Source organism: Salmo salar, chromosome ssa01 (assembly GCF_905237065.1).
Source record: "Salmo salar chromosome ssa01, Ssal_v3.1, whole genome shotgun sequence".
Taxonomy (NCBI): domain Eukaryota; kingdom Metazoa; phylum Chordata; class Actinopteri; order Salmoniformes; family Salmonidae; genus Salmo; species Salmo salar.
In genome coordinates this window covers 41971344-41990783 of record NC_059442.1, presented here as the reverse complement: position 1 = coordinate 41990783, position 19440 = coordinate 41971344, and positions in this window count along the sequence as shown.

Genomic DNA, 19440 nt, shown 5'->3' with positions numbered 1-19440 from the left:
CCAGGGAGCTAGTTTCTTATGACAGATGTTTTACATTTTTAGGGGTGCAACTGCATCTAGGGTATTGCGCAAGGTTAAATTGAGTTCCTCGGTTAGGTGGTTAACTGATTTTTGTCCTCTGACATCCTTGGGTAGGCAGAGGGAGTCTGGAAGGGCATCAAGGAATCTTTGGGTTGTCTGAGAATTTATAGCACGACTTTTAATGCTCCTTGGTTGGGGTCTGAGCAGATTATTTGTTGCGATTGCAAACGCAATAAAATGGTGGTCCGATAATCCAGGATTATGAGGAAAAACATTAAGATCCACAACATTTATTCCATGGGACAAAACTAGGTCCAGAGTATGACTGTGGCAGTGAGTAGGTCCAGAGACATGTTGGACAAAACCCACTGAGTCGATGATGGCTCCGAAAGCCTTTTGGAGTGGGTCTGTGGACTTTTCCATGTGAATGTTAAAGTCACCAAAAATTAGAATATTATCTGCTATGACTACAAGATCCGATAGGAATTCAGGGAACTCAGTGAGGAACACTGCATATGGCCCAGGAGGCCTGTAAACAGTAGCTATAAAAAGTGAGTGAGTAGGCTGCATAGATTTCATGACTAGAAGCTCAAAAGACGAAAACGTCATATTTTTTTTTTGTAAATTGAAATTTGCTATCGTAAATGTTAGCAACACCTCCGCCTTTGCCGGATGCACGGGGGGTATGGTCACTAGTGTAACCAGGGGGTGAGGCCTCATTTAACACAGTAAATTCATCAGGCTTAAGCCATGTTTCAGTCAGGCCAATCACATCAAGATTATGATCAGTGATTAGTTCATTGACTATAACTGCCTTGGAAGTGAGGGATCTAACGTTAAGTAACCCAATTTTGAGATGTGAGGTATCACAATCTCTTTCAATAATGGCAGGAATGGAGGAGGTCTTTATACTAGTGAGATTGCTAAAGCGAACACCGCCATTTTTTGTGAGAGGAGGAGAGCTGTAGATGCGAGAAGGAAGTATACAACGATCAAAATGTTCATCCTGTTTCGTATGTGGCTGCTAGGACAGTGAACTGTGTTTGCATGTGATCAAGGGTGTATACATTTAGCCGATTCTGTTGAAAACAATGTCTTAAACGGAAGCAAACGGAATGAAATGGGGATAAACATACCTGAATTTGTCCAATAGAACCTCTTGTTTGTAACTGTTGGACTAATGATTACACCCTAAATCAGTGAGATGCAGGAAAGAGTGTGCAAGGCAGTATTGAATGTGTCACTGTCTGTCACCTTTTTCTCTCGACCTGTGCACCTACGTTGTAAACTTTCATTCATAGGCTAGGTTGTAGAAACTTCATGATGGGTATAGGAAAAATGTTTGTGTCATGTAGTTGCCTAAACCTATTGATGTTACATTGAGCTGGTTGAATGGGATATGAATGACAGTCCAATATGCTGTAAAATAAATAAGGACATGCTCATAAAAAATAACATGGTCCTCCCTAATCTTAAACGTTACAGACCACCACTGATTTAAACACATTTAGTATAGACAATGTAATTGACGTGGTAATCTTAGGCAAACCATCTTCATTATCACAGTGGCACCTCCAAGTGAAGCTCAGACCTTCTGGGAGAAAAGTATCTGTCATTGAACTTGGTAGTAGTGGTTGTGTGTATGTTTTAAGCTAAGGATCCCGTCATCTCTTGCTTCCAGACATTTTAACACCTAGATTACAAAGGTTGGATTTGCACTAAACAATTGCATGTCAGCACAAGGCATGAACAAAATCTAGGATAATATTGATAGCCTCATATACAGTGCCTTCCATAATTATTGGGACAGTGAAGCATTTTGGGGATGTTTGGACTATGGGGTTAAAGTTACAGACTTGTCAGCTTTGATTTCACTGTATTTTGATCCATATCAGGTGAACCGTTTAAAAATTACAGTACTTTTTGTACATAGTCCCTCCATTTTACAGGAGCAAAAGCATTTGTGACAAATTCACTTATATGTGTATTAAAGTAGTAAAACGTTAAGTATTTGGTCCCATATTCATAGCACGCAATAACCACATCAAGCTTGTGACCCTACACATTTGTTGAATTATTTTCTCGTTTGTTTTGGTTGTGTTTCAGATTATTTTGTTGTCCATAAAAATTCATGGTAAATAATGTATTGTGTCATTTTGGAATCACTTTTATTGTAAAGAAGAATATAATATGTTTCTAAACACTTCTACATGAATGTGGATACTACCATGATTACAGATCATCCTGAATGAATCGTGAATAATGATGAGTGTGACAGTTACAGATGCACAAATGTCATACCCCCTCAAAAAAAATGCTTACCTCCCCTGTAATTGTAATGGTGAGAATTTAGCATGTCTTGGGAGTATGACATTTGTCTGTCTGTAACTTTCTCACTAATCACGATTCATTCAGGATTATCGGTAATCATGGTTGCATCCACATTAATGTAGAAGTGTTCAGAAACATTCTAGTCTTATTTACTATAAAAGTGACTCCAAAATGACTCAATACATTATTTACCATTAATTTCTACTGCTTCTACTCCTGCAACACAGACAGATAGGAGACATTCCTTTAACCTGCCTGCCTTACCAGTTTCATAAACTCAGTCACTCTGCAACAGCAGTGGCGTACCGCAGTTTCAGGGGGCCCCCGAAACTGCCATAACAAAGGGGTTGAATACTTACTGACTCAAGACATTTCAGCTTTTCATTTTTAATTAATTTGTAAAAGTATCTAAAAACATAATTCCACATCTGCAGCTTTATTCCCTCAGCTACCCTAAGCTCTATGGCCTACTTTAGTTTCTGCCGGACATCTTTTCCAGTCTGAGTCAGTCTCATATGCACTCTCACAAACACTCCCTCTGAGTGTTACTCCATCTTCCTAGGTGCTGCAGGTAGTTGTGGACTCTCCCCAGTGTGTTCCTGTTGTGTTACTAATTATATAATAATATATGCCATTTAGCAGATACTTTTATCCAAAGTGACTTACATTCATGTGTGCATACATTTTACGTATGGGTACACTTACAGAAAAAAAAACGAATGATTTTACGTCAACAAAATCATATGATTTGACATATTTTGCAGATTTGTGTTTTTGGAACACTTCATATGTGTTGATGGGGAATTTCACATTAAGTTTTACATGTGATCACATAACCTTTCAGAGTGGAACTCATTACTAACACATTCTCTTTGCAGAACAAACAGTGTCAAATCATAAGCATCAAACACTTAAACTGCCGCAACACTTCCACTGATGGTTGGCACAAATACATATACTGTATATTTAACCATGCCCATACATTTGCTTATGTCCCCAAACAGTACAATGCCCCCACATATAAAACCACAGTGAAGATCGTACCACAGAGTTTCTAAACCCAGACGCTCAACATTGCGAGACTTCCGTGAATGCTTGCGAAACAGACCAAGCCGGAGTTTGGGGGTTGTTGAAGTGAAAAATGACTCCTTACTTGTTGTTAATTTTTCGCTAAATCTAAAGAAACAACCTAGATTCCAGACAATGTGTTAAGTAGTTGAACACGTTATTACTCGAACCTCGTGAGTGACACGTTAACATTTCTGTCCAAAACGACTTTATATCGAAGGAGTTCCTTTGATTTGATGGACTGCACATGCGCAGTTCGGTGCGAGATGACCGCTAAGACTCAATGACGTGTTTCTACGCATGAGCTTAGCTAGCCAACGTCGCCATGACATCGCCTACAAGTGTAATCAGGGATTTCTATTGGAGAAGCAGTTTCTGCCTATCTTTATACTGTACTCTTTCATCGTACCTTACATTCAAAATATTAGGTAGACAGATGTCCCATTATACCTACAAGTTACCAAATGTGAGTTCAATGTGAGTTCATATGTGTACCTGTGAAGTGTACATTTGACCTTTTTGTACCCCAGGTAACAACACTGTAGTGTACCCTAACCATACCCTTATTTTTTGCGAGTGTTAATATACACTAAATGTACAAAACCTTAGGAACTACTCTTTCCAAGACACAGACTGACCAGGTGAATCCAGGTGTTATTGATGTCAATTGCTAAATCCACTTCAAATCAGTGTAGATGAAGGGGAGGACACAAGTTAAATAAAGATTTTTTTAAGCCTTGAGACAATTGAGACATGGATTGTGTGTGCCATTCTGAGCCTGAATAGGCAAGACACAAGATTTAAGTGCCTTTCAACAGGGTACAGTAGGTGCTGGGTTTTTCACACTCAACAGTGTCCCATGTGTATCAAGAATGGTCCACCACCCAAAGAGCATCCAGCCAACTTGACACAACTGTGGGAAGCATTCAGGTCAACATGGGCAAGAATCCCTATGGAACGCTTTTGACACCTTGTAGAGTCCATGCCCCAACAAATTGAAGCTGTTCTGGGGGCCCAACTCATTTTAGTCATTTAGCAGACACTCTTATCCAGAGCAACTTACAGTAGTGAATGCATTTTTCATACAGTTCATACATTTTTTTTTTCTCCGTCCTGGTCCCCAATGGGAATCGAACCCACAACCCTGGCATTGCAAACACCATGCTCTACCAACTGAGCCACACGGGACTCAATATTAGGAAGGTGTTCCTGATGTTTTGTACACTCCTTGTATGTTCCAAGCAATTAGTATGAACCTGTTGGCACTGCAGAAACATTGATGCACTCCCACAAAGAGGTTGCAAGTTAAAATCCCAAAAGAATGAATGTATCCTGTATGTCAAGTGTCCCTGAGCACTGCTAGTTTTACATTGGTGGTGATAATTGAACAATTATTTACTTAATTCTGGGCATCTTTTAGCAAAGTGCAGAAAAAGTCTATGGCCATATCTAGGCAGGTAGCCTGGCGGGTAGGAGCGATTGGCCAGTAACTGAAAGGGTGTTGGATCAAATCCCCGAGCTGACAAGTTAAAAATCTGCCATTCTGCCCTTTAGCAAGGCAGTTAACCAACTGTTCCCCGGGCGCCAATGACGTGGATGTCGATTCAGGCAGCCCCCCTCTGATTCAGAGGGTTAAATGCGGAAGACACATTTCAGTTGAATGCATTCAATTGTACAACTGACTAGGTATCCCCCTTTCCTTTTCATTCACAATCACAGATCTGGTGGTGTAGCTGCACTGTAAGCAGGACATTTCAGTTTGCTAGCGACCAAGAGGTTATGAGTTCAACACCCATTTAAGGCTGAGTCCCAATTGTGGTCACAGTACCAGATTTTACAGTAATTTAAATCAGAATACTGCTGCATTCTGTCTTTTTATATACAGTGTATTTGGAAAGTATTCAGACCCCTTTCCTTTCTCTACATTTTGTTACATTACAGCCTTATTCTACACACAATACCACATAATGGAAAAGAGAAAAAACAGGTTAAAAAAAGAAAGAAAATGTACATAAGTAAATTGGAGTCCACCTGTGGTAAATTAAATTGATTGGACATGATTTGGAAAGACACACACCTGTCTATATAAGGTTCCACAGTTGGTAGTGCAAGTCATAGCAAAAACCAAGCCCTGAGATCAAAGAAATTGTCTGTAGAGCTCCGAGACAGGATTATGTGAAGGCACAGATCTAGGGAAAGGTACCAAAAAATGTCTTCAGCATTGAAGATCCCCAGGAACACAGTGGCCTCCATCATTCTTAAATGGAAGAAGTTTGGAACTACCAAGACATTTCCTAGAGCTGGCCTCTCAGCCAAACTGAGCAATTGGGGGAGAAGGGAGCCTTCCAGAAGGACAACCATCTCTGCAGCACTCCACCAATCAGCCCTTTGTGGTAGAGTGGCTAGACGGAAGCCACTCCTCAGTAAAAGGCACATGACAGCCTGCTTGGAGTTTGCCTAAAGGCACCTAAAGGACTCTCAGACCATGAGAAACAAGATTATCCGGTCTGAAACCAAGATGAAAATCTTTGGCCTGAATCTGGAGGAAACCTGGCACCATCCCTACGGTGAAGCATGGTGGTAGCAGCATTGTGCTGTCTGGACTGGGAGACTAGTCATGATCGAGGGAAAGATGAACGGAGTAAAGTACAGAGAGATTATTGATGAAACCTGCTCCAGAGCGCTCAGGACCACAGACTGGGGCAAAGGTTCACCTTCCAACAGGAAGACGACCCTAAGCACACAGCCAAGACAAGGCATGAGGGGCTTCGAGACCAGTCTCTGAATGTCCTTGAGTGTCCCAGCCAAAGTCCGGACTTGAACCCGAACACACATCTCTGGAGAGACCTGAAAATAGCTGTGCAGCAACGCTCCCCATCCACCCTGACAGAGCTTGAGAGGATCTGCAGAGAAAAATGGGAGAAACTCCCCAAATACAGTTGTGCCGTCATATCCAAGAGTTTGTAGCATCATACCCACGAAGATTCAAAGCTGTAATCGCTGCCAAAGGTGCTTCAACAAAGTATTGAGCAAATCGTCTGAATACTTATGTAAATGTGATATACGTTTTTTATTTTTTATAAATTGGAAAAAAATTATTAAAATAACTGTTTTTGCTTGGTCATAATGGGGTATTGTGCGTAGATTGATTTAACTATTTCATTTATTTTAGAATAAGGCTAATGTAGCAGAATTTGGAAAAGTCAAGGGGTCTGAATACTTTCCGAATGCAATGTATAATAACACCTTCAAGTTGTTGTATATAGTATATTTACTGCAAGATTAGGAAAAGTACAGAAATGCATACTTGCCAATCTCCATTATGTCCACAGACCTGGTGGCGCAGCAGGAACTTCAGCTAGCTAGCAATCAAGAGGTTGTGAATTCAAATCCTAATTGAGGTTGAGTCCCAAGTAATCAGCATAGAGCAGAATGCTGTTCATTAACACCTGAATTTAGCTGTAAAAATACATTAACTAGTTGTAGGTTTACCATATTTTCACCGCAGCTAGACAAAAACCTCCAGGGGACCATGACACAACATTCTAAGAACGTCCTTGGGGACGTCTCTGGAACAAACCAGAAACTAGACAAAACCTGCAGGGGACCATGACTGTTTTAATTTAATTAATGTAAATTATGCCTTTCAAAGTAAAATATTCTATATGACATTTGACACCTAGGTTTTCACATGCTCAAATGTTGTCACGTGCAGTGTCATGTTATCACATGTTGACCTTTTGCATCCCCATGTTGTCACATTTATTTCAGATTAATTTCACAAGTTCAAGTTCTCACATGTTGTCATATTAACTTCACATGTGATCTTGAAATCACACGAGGTCACATGTTCACATGTGAAATTCATCTGGTTTTTCCATAAGGCTAGACCCAACTATCCTGGCGTTGCAAGTACCATGCTCTACCAACTGAGCAACAGGACCAGAGCTCTCTGGCTCCCTCTCTGCCTCCCTGGCTGGCATCGGTACAAAGTCTTGTGTCTGTCAAGGGCTAAGGAAGGGTACACGAGGAGCCTCTCTGAGGAGCTTTCCAGCTATTAAAGAAACGAAGGAGTAGAGATCTCTCTCCTAGACATCACTAGACATCTCTCCAAGGAGGGCTGGACCAGGGCTTTCACCACTTAGTGCCAAAAAACACAGAGGGAGGCACAGGCTCTTTTTTCATTTCTTAGGATTTTTTTTTGCTTTCAAGAAAGACACTTTCAAAAATACTCCCACTGCAGCAAACAATAAGCAGCACAACACCAGTGTTACCTAGGGAGGATGTACTATAAAACCCTGCTGCTTAATGGTATTTTGGCTGTAAAGAGGAGCCTTCTGTTCCTCAACCATATGGGATTTCTTGCCTGTTGTCATCTAAGCTAGAGGGTTCACATCCCTTTATCCTTCCAAAATCCCCAAATGTTTGCCAGATCATTTAACACAGAGGGAATAAGAAAAACTGTGAATATATACACTATGCATCCCAGGCATTCTGCAGGTTACAGGCGCTAGTTCATCTTTGTTGATGGTACAGATGTGGTGTTGGGCATGATAATGGGCAGGACCAGTAACCTTTCTCAGTGACGTGGAGCCCACTCCACAGGCATCAGAACGAGAGGGCTGGGAGGTGGAGGTGGAGCTGCTGGAGGAAAGGACCTAAGGAAATAGGAGACAGAGGTTGAAAAAAACCGAATGAAATAGGAGACCGAGGCTATGGTGGTTATCCATTTCACCAGAACACAATGAGATTGAGTATGATGAAATTGATGCTCAAGGTCCATTAGTTGTATTATTGTAAAGGCCCTTTGGCTTTTTAGAAAAGTGCTATAAAAATCCTGTATTATTATGGTCCACATCAACGGGACCGCAGTGAAGAAGGTGGAAAGCTTCACTGACAAACTGAAATGGTCCATCCACACAGACAGTGTGGTAAAGAAGGCGCAACAGCTCCTCTTCAATCTCAGGAGGCTGAATACATTTGGCTTGGTACATTAAACCCTCACAAACTTTTACAGATGTACAATTGAGAGCATCCTGTTGGGCTGTATCATCTCCTGGTATGGCATCTGCACCGCCCACAACTGCATGCCTCTCCAGAGGATGGTGCGGTCTGCCTAACGTAATCTACCTGCCCTCCAGGACACCTACAGCACTCGATGTCAAAGGAAGGCCAAAAAGATGATCAAGGACAACAACCACCCGAGCCACTGCCTGTTCACCCTGCTTTCATCCAGAAGGCGAGGTCAGTACAGGTGCATCAAAGCTGGGACTGAGAGACTGAAAAACAGCTTCTATCTCAAGGCCATCAGACTGTTAAACAGCCATCACTAGCACATTAGAGGCTGCTGCCTATATACAGTGGGGGAAAAAAGTATTTGATCCCCTGCTGATTTTGCCCACTTACAAAGAAATGACCAGACTATAATTTTAATGGTAGGTTTATTTGAACAGTGAGAGACAGAATAATAACAAAAAAATCCAGAAAAACGCATGTCAAAAATGTTATAAAATGATTTGCATTTTAATGAGGGAAATAAGTATTTGACCCCTCTGCAAAACATGACTTAGTACTTGGTGGCAAAACCCTTGTTGGCAATCACAGAGGTCAGACGTTTCTTGTAGTTGGCCACCAGGTTTGCACACATCTCAGGAGGGATTTTGTCCCACTCCTCTTTGCAGATCTTCTCCAAGTCATTAAGGTTTTGAGGCTGACGTTTGGCAACTCAAACCTGCAGCTCCCTCCACAGATTTTCTATGGGATTAAGGTCTGGAGACTGGCTAGGCCACTCCAGGACCTTAATGTGCTTCTTCTTGAGCCACTCCTTTGTTGCCTTGGCCGTGTGTTTTTGGTCATTGTCATGCTGGAATACCCATCCACGTCCCATTTTCAATGCCCTGGCTGAGGGAAGGAGGTTCTCACCCAAGATTTGACGGTACATGGCCCCGTCCATCGTCCCTTTGATGCGGTGAAGTTGTCCTGTCCCCTTAGCAGAAAAACACCCCCAAAGCATAATGTTTCCATCTCCATTTTTGACGGTGGAGATGGTGTTCTTGAGGTCATAGGCAGCATTCCTCCTCCTCCAAACACGGCAAGTTGAGTTGATGTCAAAGAGCTCCATTTTGGTCTCATCTGACAACAACACTTTCACCAGTTGTCCCATGAGTCATTCAGATGTTCATTGGCAAACTTCAGACGGGCATGTATATGTATTCTTGAGCAGTGTGTTATCAATTGTTTTTTGGTGACTATGGTCCCAGCTGCCTTGAGATCATTGACAAGATCCTCCCGTGTAGTTCTGGGCTGATTCCTCACCGTTCTCATGATCATTGCAACTCCACGAGGTGAGATCTTGCATGGAGCCCCAGGCCGAGGGATATTGACAGTTCTTTTGTGTTTCTTCCATTTGCAAATAATCGCACCAAATGTTGTCACCTTCTCACCAAGCTGCTTGGCGATGGTCTTGTAGCCCATTCCCGCCTTGTGTAGGTCTACAATCTTGTCCCTGACATCCTTGGAGAGCTCTTTGGTCTTGGCCATGGTGGAGAGTTTGGAATCTGATTGATTGATTGCTTCTGTGGACAGGTGTCTTTTTTACAGGTAACAAGCTGCGGTTAGGAGCACTCCCTTTAAGAGTGTGATCCTAATCTCAGCTCGTTACCTGTATAAAAGACACCTGGGAGCCAGAAATCGTTCTGATTGAGAGGGGGTCAAATACTTATTTCCCTCATTAAAATGCAAATCAATTTATAACATTTTTGACATGCGTTTTTCTGGATATTTTTGTTGTTATTCTGTCTCTCACTGTTCAAATAAACTCATTAAAATTATAGACTGATCCTTTCTTTGTCAGTGGGCAAACATACAAAATCAGTAGGGGATCAAATACTTTTTTCGCCCACTGTACATAGACTTGAAATCACTGGCCACTTCAATAAATGTAGATAAAAAAAACATGAGCTGGTGCAAACCCAGAATAATAGTTTGTGTGGAGGTGCTGACTAACGGCGAATAAACTATAAACTATCAAAATAAAGAAAGTCGCACACTCCATGTATAATCTTCCAGCAATATAATGGGTATTTACCAACGTTTCGGCATCACTGTGCATCACTCGTCCATATATTTATATATTCTTAATTCCATTCCTTTACTTAGATTTGTGTGTATTGAGTATATGTTGTGAAATTGTTAGATATTACTTGTTAGATATTACTGCACTGTCGGAGCTAGAAACACAAGCATTTCGCTTCACCCGCAATATCATCTGCCAAACACGTGTATGTGACCAATAAAATGTTATTTTATTTGAGAGTAAGCTCCGTCACTGGAACCCGAGTCTACTGTGGACCCGGTCTTCTGATGGCTTCACCTCCCCTTCCTTTGGCCCTCCTTGGCCAGCCCCAGCCCCAGTCATCTCTGGGGATACTCAGTGACACCTGAAATACAGGAGAGGAGTGACTTTATCTCTCCCCTTGACAATCATGACCAAGGCTTGAGTCTAGAGAGGAAAAGGTTTGTCTAGATGGCAATCCACAAGACAGACCCACCTGAACATTTCCAAAGTAGAGGGATAAGAGGGTATTTGCATGTAAAGTTTTTTCACTTGAATTATTCATGGGATTTAGAATTTTCAGACAAGGGTGATTTGGGGGTTTAAGTTTGTAAGACCAGAACATAAGAGACTACTGATACATTCTTTATGAGGAAGAATAAAAAAAAATGGTGTTTGTTCTCTCATCTCGTTCCATCTCCAGACAGAGATTTATATTTATCTTCCTAAAGGCCCAACGTGATTTTCCTGTGTTTAATATATATTTCCACACTATGAGGTTGGAATAATACTGTGAAAATTATGATAATGTCCTTTTAGTGTAAGAGCGTTTTGAAAAGACCGCCTAAAATTTCTGCCTGTTTTGGTGGGATGGAGTTTGAACTGCCTGGTGACATCACCAGGTGGTAAATTAGTTAATAGACCAATAAGAAAGAGAGTTCCAAACATCTCTGACAATAACAGCTAGTTTCAGTTTTCCCCTCCCCACTCAGACCACTCCCAGACAGTCCTAACCTCAGTGCCTTCAGAAAGTATTCACTATTGGAACCAAGACTTAAAAATAACTGATGTTGGCAGGTGGAGGGAAAGTTGGATCATAACTAACAAAATGACAGTTAACGAAAATATACACTTGATCCAGTATAAGCAAATGTATAGAATGTATTATATAAGACACAATTCATTAATTCTACAGCACAATATCAGAGTCATGTCTTGTAAAACTAATAATGACTCAATAATCCACGCTTTCTGGGAACGCTATAAAGTCCGGAAGTTGTGGGCGGAGCTAGAAAGTTGGCTGTCAGAAGTATTAGAAATGCAAACATACTTTTAATCCGTCTGTCTGTATATTTCAAGACATGGCATATTTGGGTGATACCTGATGGGTTGTACGATTCTATTCTCATTACTTATTTTTTAAAAACATGGAAATCAATCCGCTATCATTAACAATGGAAAATTATTTGTTATTGAAATATTTAAAGTGCGTGGGCTACGGAGAGAAACAAAATGGTGCAGTTTTAGGCAATGCGGCGGAAACAGATGCGGGTGCAGGAGATGGGGGTGTGTGCTAGTGGGTCTGGGCAGGTGTGATGTTGTTGATGTTTGTATGATGTTGTCGTTTGTATGTGTATGTTTTGTGTTGTTTATAAAATATTAAATACAATTTTACAAAAAACGTAAGTATTCACACCCCTTGACTTTTTCTACATTTTGTTGTGTTACAGCCTGAATTTAAAACCCCATAATGTCAAAGTGGAATTGTGTTTTTCAATGAATTTCAAGCACAGATTCAACCACAAAGACCAGGGAGGTTTTCCAATGCCTCGCAAAAAAGGGCATCTATTGAGAGGGCAGCCGTACTACTAGCCCCTAGGCAACTTTGCAGTATTTTGTTTTTCATGTGTTATTTCTTAAATTAATAGGCCAGATATTTTTTGTGTGTCATTACATACAGCCAGAAAGAACTTTTGGAGATCAGAGCAACGGTAACTCACGAGCATTACCAGCATTATGACCATGAATATGTCTTTCCCCAATTGGATCCTTTGTTCGTACCCCCCAGGGCAATTGAACTGATTCCAGAGGCTGACCCAAAACATTGCCACCAAAGAAGAGGTACTTGGACTGGACTTCTAGTCCGACTCAGGAGGCGTGTACACTACCCACCGCTTCCGAGTATATTACTTGCTAATGTTCAGTCTCTGGATAATAAAGTTGACGAGCTGAGGGCGAGGATATCCTTCCAGAGAGACATCAGGGATTGGAACATACTCTGTTTAACGGAAACATGGCACACTCAGGATTTATTGTCTGAGTCCGTACAGCCAGTTGGGTTCTCAGTTCATTGTGCAGACAGGAATAAATATCTCTCCGGGAAGAAGAAGGGCGGGGGTGTATGTTTCATGATTAACTACTCACAGGAACTCAAGTTCTTTTGTTCACCCAACCTAGAATACCTCCCAATCAAATGCCAACTGTATAACATCCTAAGAAAATTATCTTCGGTTATAGTCACAGCCGTATATATTCCCCCTCAACCCGATACCATGACGGTCCTCAAAGAACTTCACTGGACTTTATGCAAACTGGATACCACATATACTGAGGCCGCATTTATTGTAGCTGGGGATTTTAACAAAGCAAATTTTAGGAAAGTGCTACCAAAGTTCTATCAACACATCAACTGTAGTACTCGCACTGCTGAAACACTCAACCACTGTTACTCCAACTTCCGGGATACCTACAAGGCCCTCAAAATCTGATCATGACTCCATTTTGCTCCTCCCTTCCTATAGGCAGAAACTCAAACAGGAAGTGCTCGTGCTAAGGACTATTCAACGCTGGTCTGACCAATCGGAATCCATGCTTGAAGATTTTTTTGATCACGTGGACTGGGATATGTTCCGTGTAGCCTCCGAGAATAACATTGACGAATATACTGATACGGTGACTGAGTTTATCAGGAAGTGTATAGGAGATGTTGTACCCACTGTGACTATTAAAACCTACACTAACCAGAAACTGTGGATAGATGGCAGTATTCGGGCAAAACTGAAAGCACGAACCACCACATTTAACCATGGCAAGGTGACTGGGAATATGGCAGAATACAAACAGTGTAGTTATTCCCTCCGTTAGGCAATCAAACAGGCAAAACGACAGTGGAGTCGCAATTCAACGGCTCAGACACGAGACGTATGTGGCAGGGTCTACAGACAATCACAGACTACAAAAGGAAAACCAGCTACATCGCGGACACTGACGTGACAAGCTAAACACCTTCTTCGCCCACTTTGAGGATAACACAGTGCCACCGACGCAGCACGCTACCAAGGACTGTGGGCTCTCCTTCTCCGTGGCCGATGAGAGTAAGACATTTAAGCGTGTTAACCATTGCAAGGCTGCCGGCCCAGATGGAATCCCTAGACACGTCATCAGAGCAGCTGGCTGGTGTGTTTACGGACATATTCAATCTCTACATATCCCCATCTGCTGTCCCCACACCATTGTTCCTGTACCCAAGAAAGCAAAGGTAACTAAACTAAATGACCATCACCCCGTAGCACTCACTTCTGTCATCATGAAGTACTTTGATAAACTAGTCAAGGATCATATCACCTCTACCTTACCTGCCACCCTAAACCCACTTCAATTTGCTTACAGCCCCAATAGATCCACAGACGATGCAATCGCCATCGCCATCGCACTGCACACTGCCCTATCCCATCTGGACAAGGCCAAAAAGATCATCAAGGACAACAACCACCCGAGTAACTGCCTGTTCACCCTGCTATCATCCAGAAGGTGAGATCAGTACAGGTGCATCAAGGCTGGGACTGAGAGACTGAAAAACAGCTTCTATCTCAAGGCCTTCAGACTGTTAAATAGCCATCACTTGCACATTAGAGGCTGCTGCCTATATACATAGACTTGAAATCACTGGCCACTTCAATAAATGTAACACTAGTCACTTTAATAATGTTTACATATTTTGCATTCCTCATCTCATATGTATGTATTCTATTCTATTCTACTGTATTTTAGTCTATGCCGCTCTGACATTGCTCGTCCATATATTTATATATTCTTAATTCCATTCCTTTACATAGATGTGTGTGTATTGGGTATATGTCGTGAAATTGTTAGATATTGCTTGTTCGATATTACTGCACTGTTGGAGCTAGAAACACAAGCATTTCGCTACACCCGCAGTATCATCTTCTAAACATGTGTATGTGACCAATCAAATGTGATTTTATTTCATTTGGGCATGGTGAAGTTATTAATTAAACTTTGTATGTTGTATCAATACACCTAGTCACTACAACGATACAGGCGTCCTTCCTAACTCAGTTGATGGAGAGGAAGGAAACTGCTCAGGGATTTCACCATGAGGCCAATGGTGACTTTAAAACAGTTAGAGTTTAATGGCTGTGATAGTTTTCTCCTGAGGATAGATCAAAAAACATTGTAGGTACTCCACAATACTTAACCTAATTGACAGAGTGAAAAGAAGAAAGCTTGTAAAGAATACAAATATTCCAAAACATGCGTCCTGTTTGCAAAAACTAATGCTGCAAAACACTTTGCAAAGTCATTTACTTTTTGTCCTCAATACAAAGTGTTATGTTTGGGGAAAATTCAATACAACACATTATGGAGTAATTTTCAAGCACAGTGGTGGCTGCATCATGTTACGGGTATGCTTGTAATCATTAAGGCCTCGTGAGCTTTTTAGGATAAAAAATTAATGGAATGTGACTAAGCACAGGCAAAATCCTAGATGAAAACCTGGTTCAGTCTGCGTTCCACCAGAAACTGGGAGATGAATTCACCTTTCAGCAGGACAATAGCCTAAAATACAAGGCCCAATATACACTGCTCAAAAAAATAAAGGGAACACTTAAACAACACAATGTAACGCCAAGTCAATCACAGTTCTGTGAAATCAAACTGTCCACTTAGGAAGCAACACTGATTGACAATACATTTCACATGCTGTTGTGCAAATGGAATAGACAACAGGTGGAAATTATAGGCAATTAGCAAGACACCCCCAATAAAGGAGTGGTTCTGCAGGTGGGGACCACAGACCACTTCTCAGTTTCTATGCTTCCTGGCTGATGTTTTGGTCACTTTTGAATGCTGGCGGTCCTTTCACTCTAGTGGTAGCATGAGACGGAGTCTACAACCCACACAAGTGGCTCAGGTAGTGCAGCTCATCCAGGATGGCACATCAATGCGAGCTGTGGCAAGAAGGTTTGCTGTGTCTGTCAGCGTAGTGTCCAGAGCATGGAGGCGCTACCAGGAGACAGGCCAGTACATCAGGAGACATGGAGGAGGCCGTAGGAGGGCAACAACCCAGCAGCAGGACCGCTACCTCCACCTTTGTGCAAGGAGGAGCAGGAGAAGCACTGCCAGAGCCCTGCAAAATGACCTTCAGCAGGCCACAAATGTGCATGTGTCTGCTGAAACGGTCAGAAACAGACTCCATGAGGGTGGTATGAGGGCCCAACGTCCACAGGTGGGGGTTGTGCTTACAGCCCAACACCGTGCAGGACGTTTGGCATTTGCCAGAGAACACCAAGATTGGCAAATTCGCCACTGGCGCCCTGTGCTCCTCACAGATGAAAGCAGGTTCACACTGAGCACATGTGACAGACGTGACAGAGTCTGGAGACGCCGTGGAGAACGTTCTGCTGCCTGCAACATCCTCCAGCATGACCGGTTTGGCGGTGGGTCAGTCATGGTGTGGGGTGGCATTTCTTTGGGGGGCCGCACAGCCCTCCATGTGCTCGCCAGAGGTAGCCTGACTGCCATTAGGTACCGAGATGAGATCCTCAGACCCCTTGTGAGACCATATGCTGGTGCGGTTGGCCCTGGGTTCCTCCTAATGCAAGACAATGCTAGACCTCATGTGGCTGGAGTGTGTCAGCAGTTCCTGCAAGAGGAAGGCATTGATGCTATGGACTGGCCTGCCCGTTCCCCAGACCTGAATCCAATTGAGCACATCTGGGACATCATGTCTCGCTCCATCCACCAACGCCACGTTGCACCACAGACTGTCCAGGAGTTGGCGGATGCTTTAGTCCAGGTCTGGGAGGAGATCCCTCAGGAGACCATCCGCCACCTCATCAGGAGCATGCCCAGGCGTTGTAGGGAGGTCATAGAGGCACGTGGAGGCCACACACACTACTGAGCCTCATTTTGACTTGATTTAAGGACATTACATCAAAGTTGGATCAGCCTGTAGTGTGGTTTTCCACTTTAATTTTGACTGTGACTCCAAATCCAGACCTCCATGGGTTGATAAATTGGATTTCCATTGATTATTTTTGTGTGATTTTGTTGTCAGCACATTCAACTATGTAAAGAAAAAAGTGTTTAATAAGATTATTTCTTTCATTCAGATCTAGGATGTGTTGTTTAAGTGTTCCCTTTATTTTTTTGAGCAGTATATAGAGCTATACTATAGTTGTTTACCAAGAAGGCAGTGAATGTTCCTGAGTGGCCGAGTTACAGTTTTTACTTAAATCTGCTTGAAAATCTATGGCACGACCTGAAAATGGTTGTCTAGTAATTATCAACAACCAATTTGACAGAGCTTGAAGAATTCTGATAAGAATAATGAGCAAATATTGTACAATCCAGGCGTTCAAAGCTCTTAAAGCCAGAAATACTCACAGCTGTAATCGGTGCCAAAGATGATTCTAACATATATTGACTCAGGGGTGTGAATACTTATGTAAATTAGATTTTTCTGTATTTCATTCTCAATAAATTAGCAACAATTTCTAAAATCATGTTTTTACTTTGTCATAGTGGGGTATTGTGTGCAGATGGATTAGAAAAAATAAATATTTAATCAATGTTGAATTCAGACTGTAACACAACTTCTGAAGGCACTGTACATTTTTACTTGAGAAATTTGCTAAGAAGTTAATTGTGTTAATTTTGACAATTTTATTGAAAACAAACACAGTACGGTACTTAATTGTTAACCAGAACTTATTCGATATCGAGGAGGAAAAAAATTGCTGTATTGGACCTTTAAGAAAGTCCTGTGTTCACAGTCAGAGCTGAGCTCTGCGTAAGAAGCTCATCAGCAGAGCAATACTGCCATTTCTTGGACAAAAATGGAACTGCTGCTTCAGAGCATTGGCTTAATCCCAAATCACTCCTTTCCCCCATGCCCCTCCATTTGTGCGTTCACGTGGGACTCCGCCATATGGACAAGTGTCCCAAAACTGTGGGAGTGAAAATGATTGAGGCTGTAGGGGCTAATTAGACCATCCGATTGCCACTTCAGGCAAGCCAGCAGGCTTCATAGCGAAGTGTTATCGCAACACGCACTGTGATATGTTTGGAGTTTGCTCAGTTTAATAGAAAATAATGGAGAGGCGTGCCTAATTATATGTCACGTGCATTTGTTGTCTGATTTCGAGACGTGACACCTGTAACAGATGAAATACATCCCAAATGAAATGTTTAACTGTTACTGAGGTTTAAATATTGTAAAACGGGGGGGATTGTTCATTTCAATTTCTTGCTGTTTTATTATTTAAAGCAAAACATTAATTGCATCATTGAAGTCATGAATGTGTCCTGAAGTTGATGGGTTCATTGATGCCCTCTCCACTCACTGGAAGTCACCCTTGGAGTTAGTCAGAAACACGTGGCCACGGAGGGCCCTCCGTGAGTTGGTAGGGGCAAGGGGGTGGTTTGGGATTCACTGACTGTGAAAGAACAAGGACCCTCAGCCAATGTGGCAGGAGGAAGATAAATATAAAAGTTAATCAGCTGACCCAATTTGAACACAGCCAATCGAATATATCCCCAAACATCCCACCCATTCAAATACATATTCTAAAATCATTTAATAAATATGCTCTCTCTAATGTAAGGGACATCTTTTGCAATAAGGGACATCTTTTGCTATAAAACTTTTATAAGAATCTCACCGTGGGTGGGAGTGAGAGGGTATCCAGTTCCAAGGCTCTGGCTCTCAGCAGGACCTCCAGCAGGTACCCACCCAAACACCACCAGCAGATCTCAGCTCCCAACTTCACTCCTGTGACTACTGCCAGGTATCTGCCCAACAATCTGGCGCCATAACCACACTGACAGAGCGCACCACTCACATGCTAAACTGCTAGGTGTCAACCTAGATAGCAAGCTATCATGGTCAAAACATATACTCAATGGTTACTAAACTGGGAAGAGTTCTGTCCCTGATAAGGCATTGCTCTGCTTTCATGATATCTCAGTCAACCACACAAGTACTACAGGCCCTAGTTTTGTCGCACCTGGAATACTGTCCAGTTGTGTGGTCAGGTGCGGCAAAGAAGGACGTAGGCGAATTGCAATTTGTCCAAAACAGAGCAGCATATATTGCACTTAGATGTACACGGAGAGTGAATGTCAATCTCTCCTGCCTCAAAGATGAGGAGCGATTGACTGCATCACTATTGGTCTATGTGCGAGGTGTTGATGTGACCGGACTGTCTGTTCAAGCAGTTGGCACATAGTTCGGACACTCATCGGTATCACACAAGACATGCAACCAGAGGTCTCTTCACAGCACCCAAGGTCCAGAACAGAGGCTGGGAAATGCACAGTATTAAATAGAGCCATGACTATGGAACTCTGCCACCCCAGTTAACTCAAGCTAGCAATAAAAACAGATTAAAAAAAATAGATAAAAGGCCTTATGGCACAACTGGGACTGTGAAGAGACAGAGTATTATGCATTGTATTATGTATAGTTTTATGCATGTGATACATGGTTGGGATACAACTGTGATATGTGGTTGTCTCGCCTGGCTATCTTAAGATGAATGCATTAGCTGTGGGTTGCTCTGGATGGGAATGTATACTGAATGGTTAAATTGTAATGTAAAGCTATGTATATGTACAGTATGTCTGCTATGTATTTAATTTGTGTGGTGGCTCATTTCTGC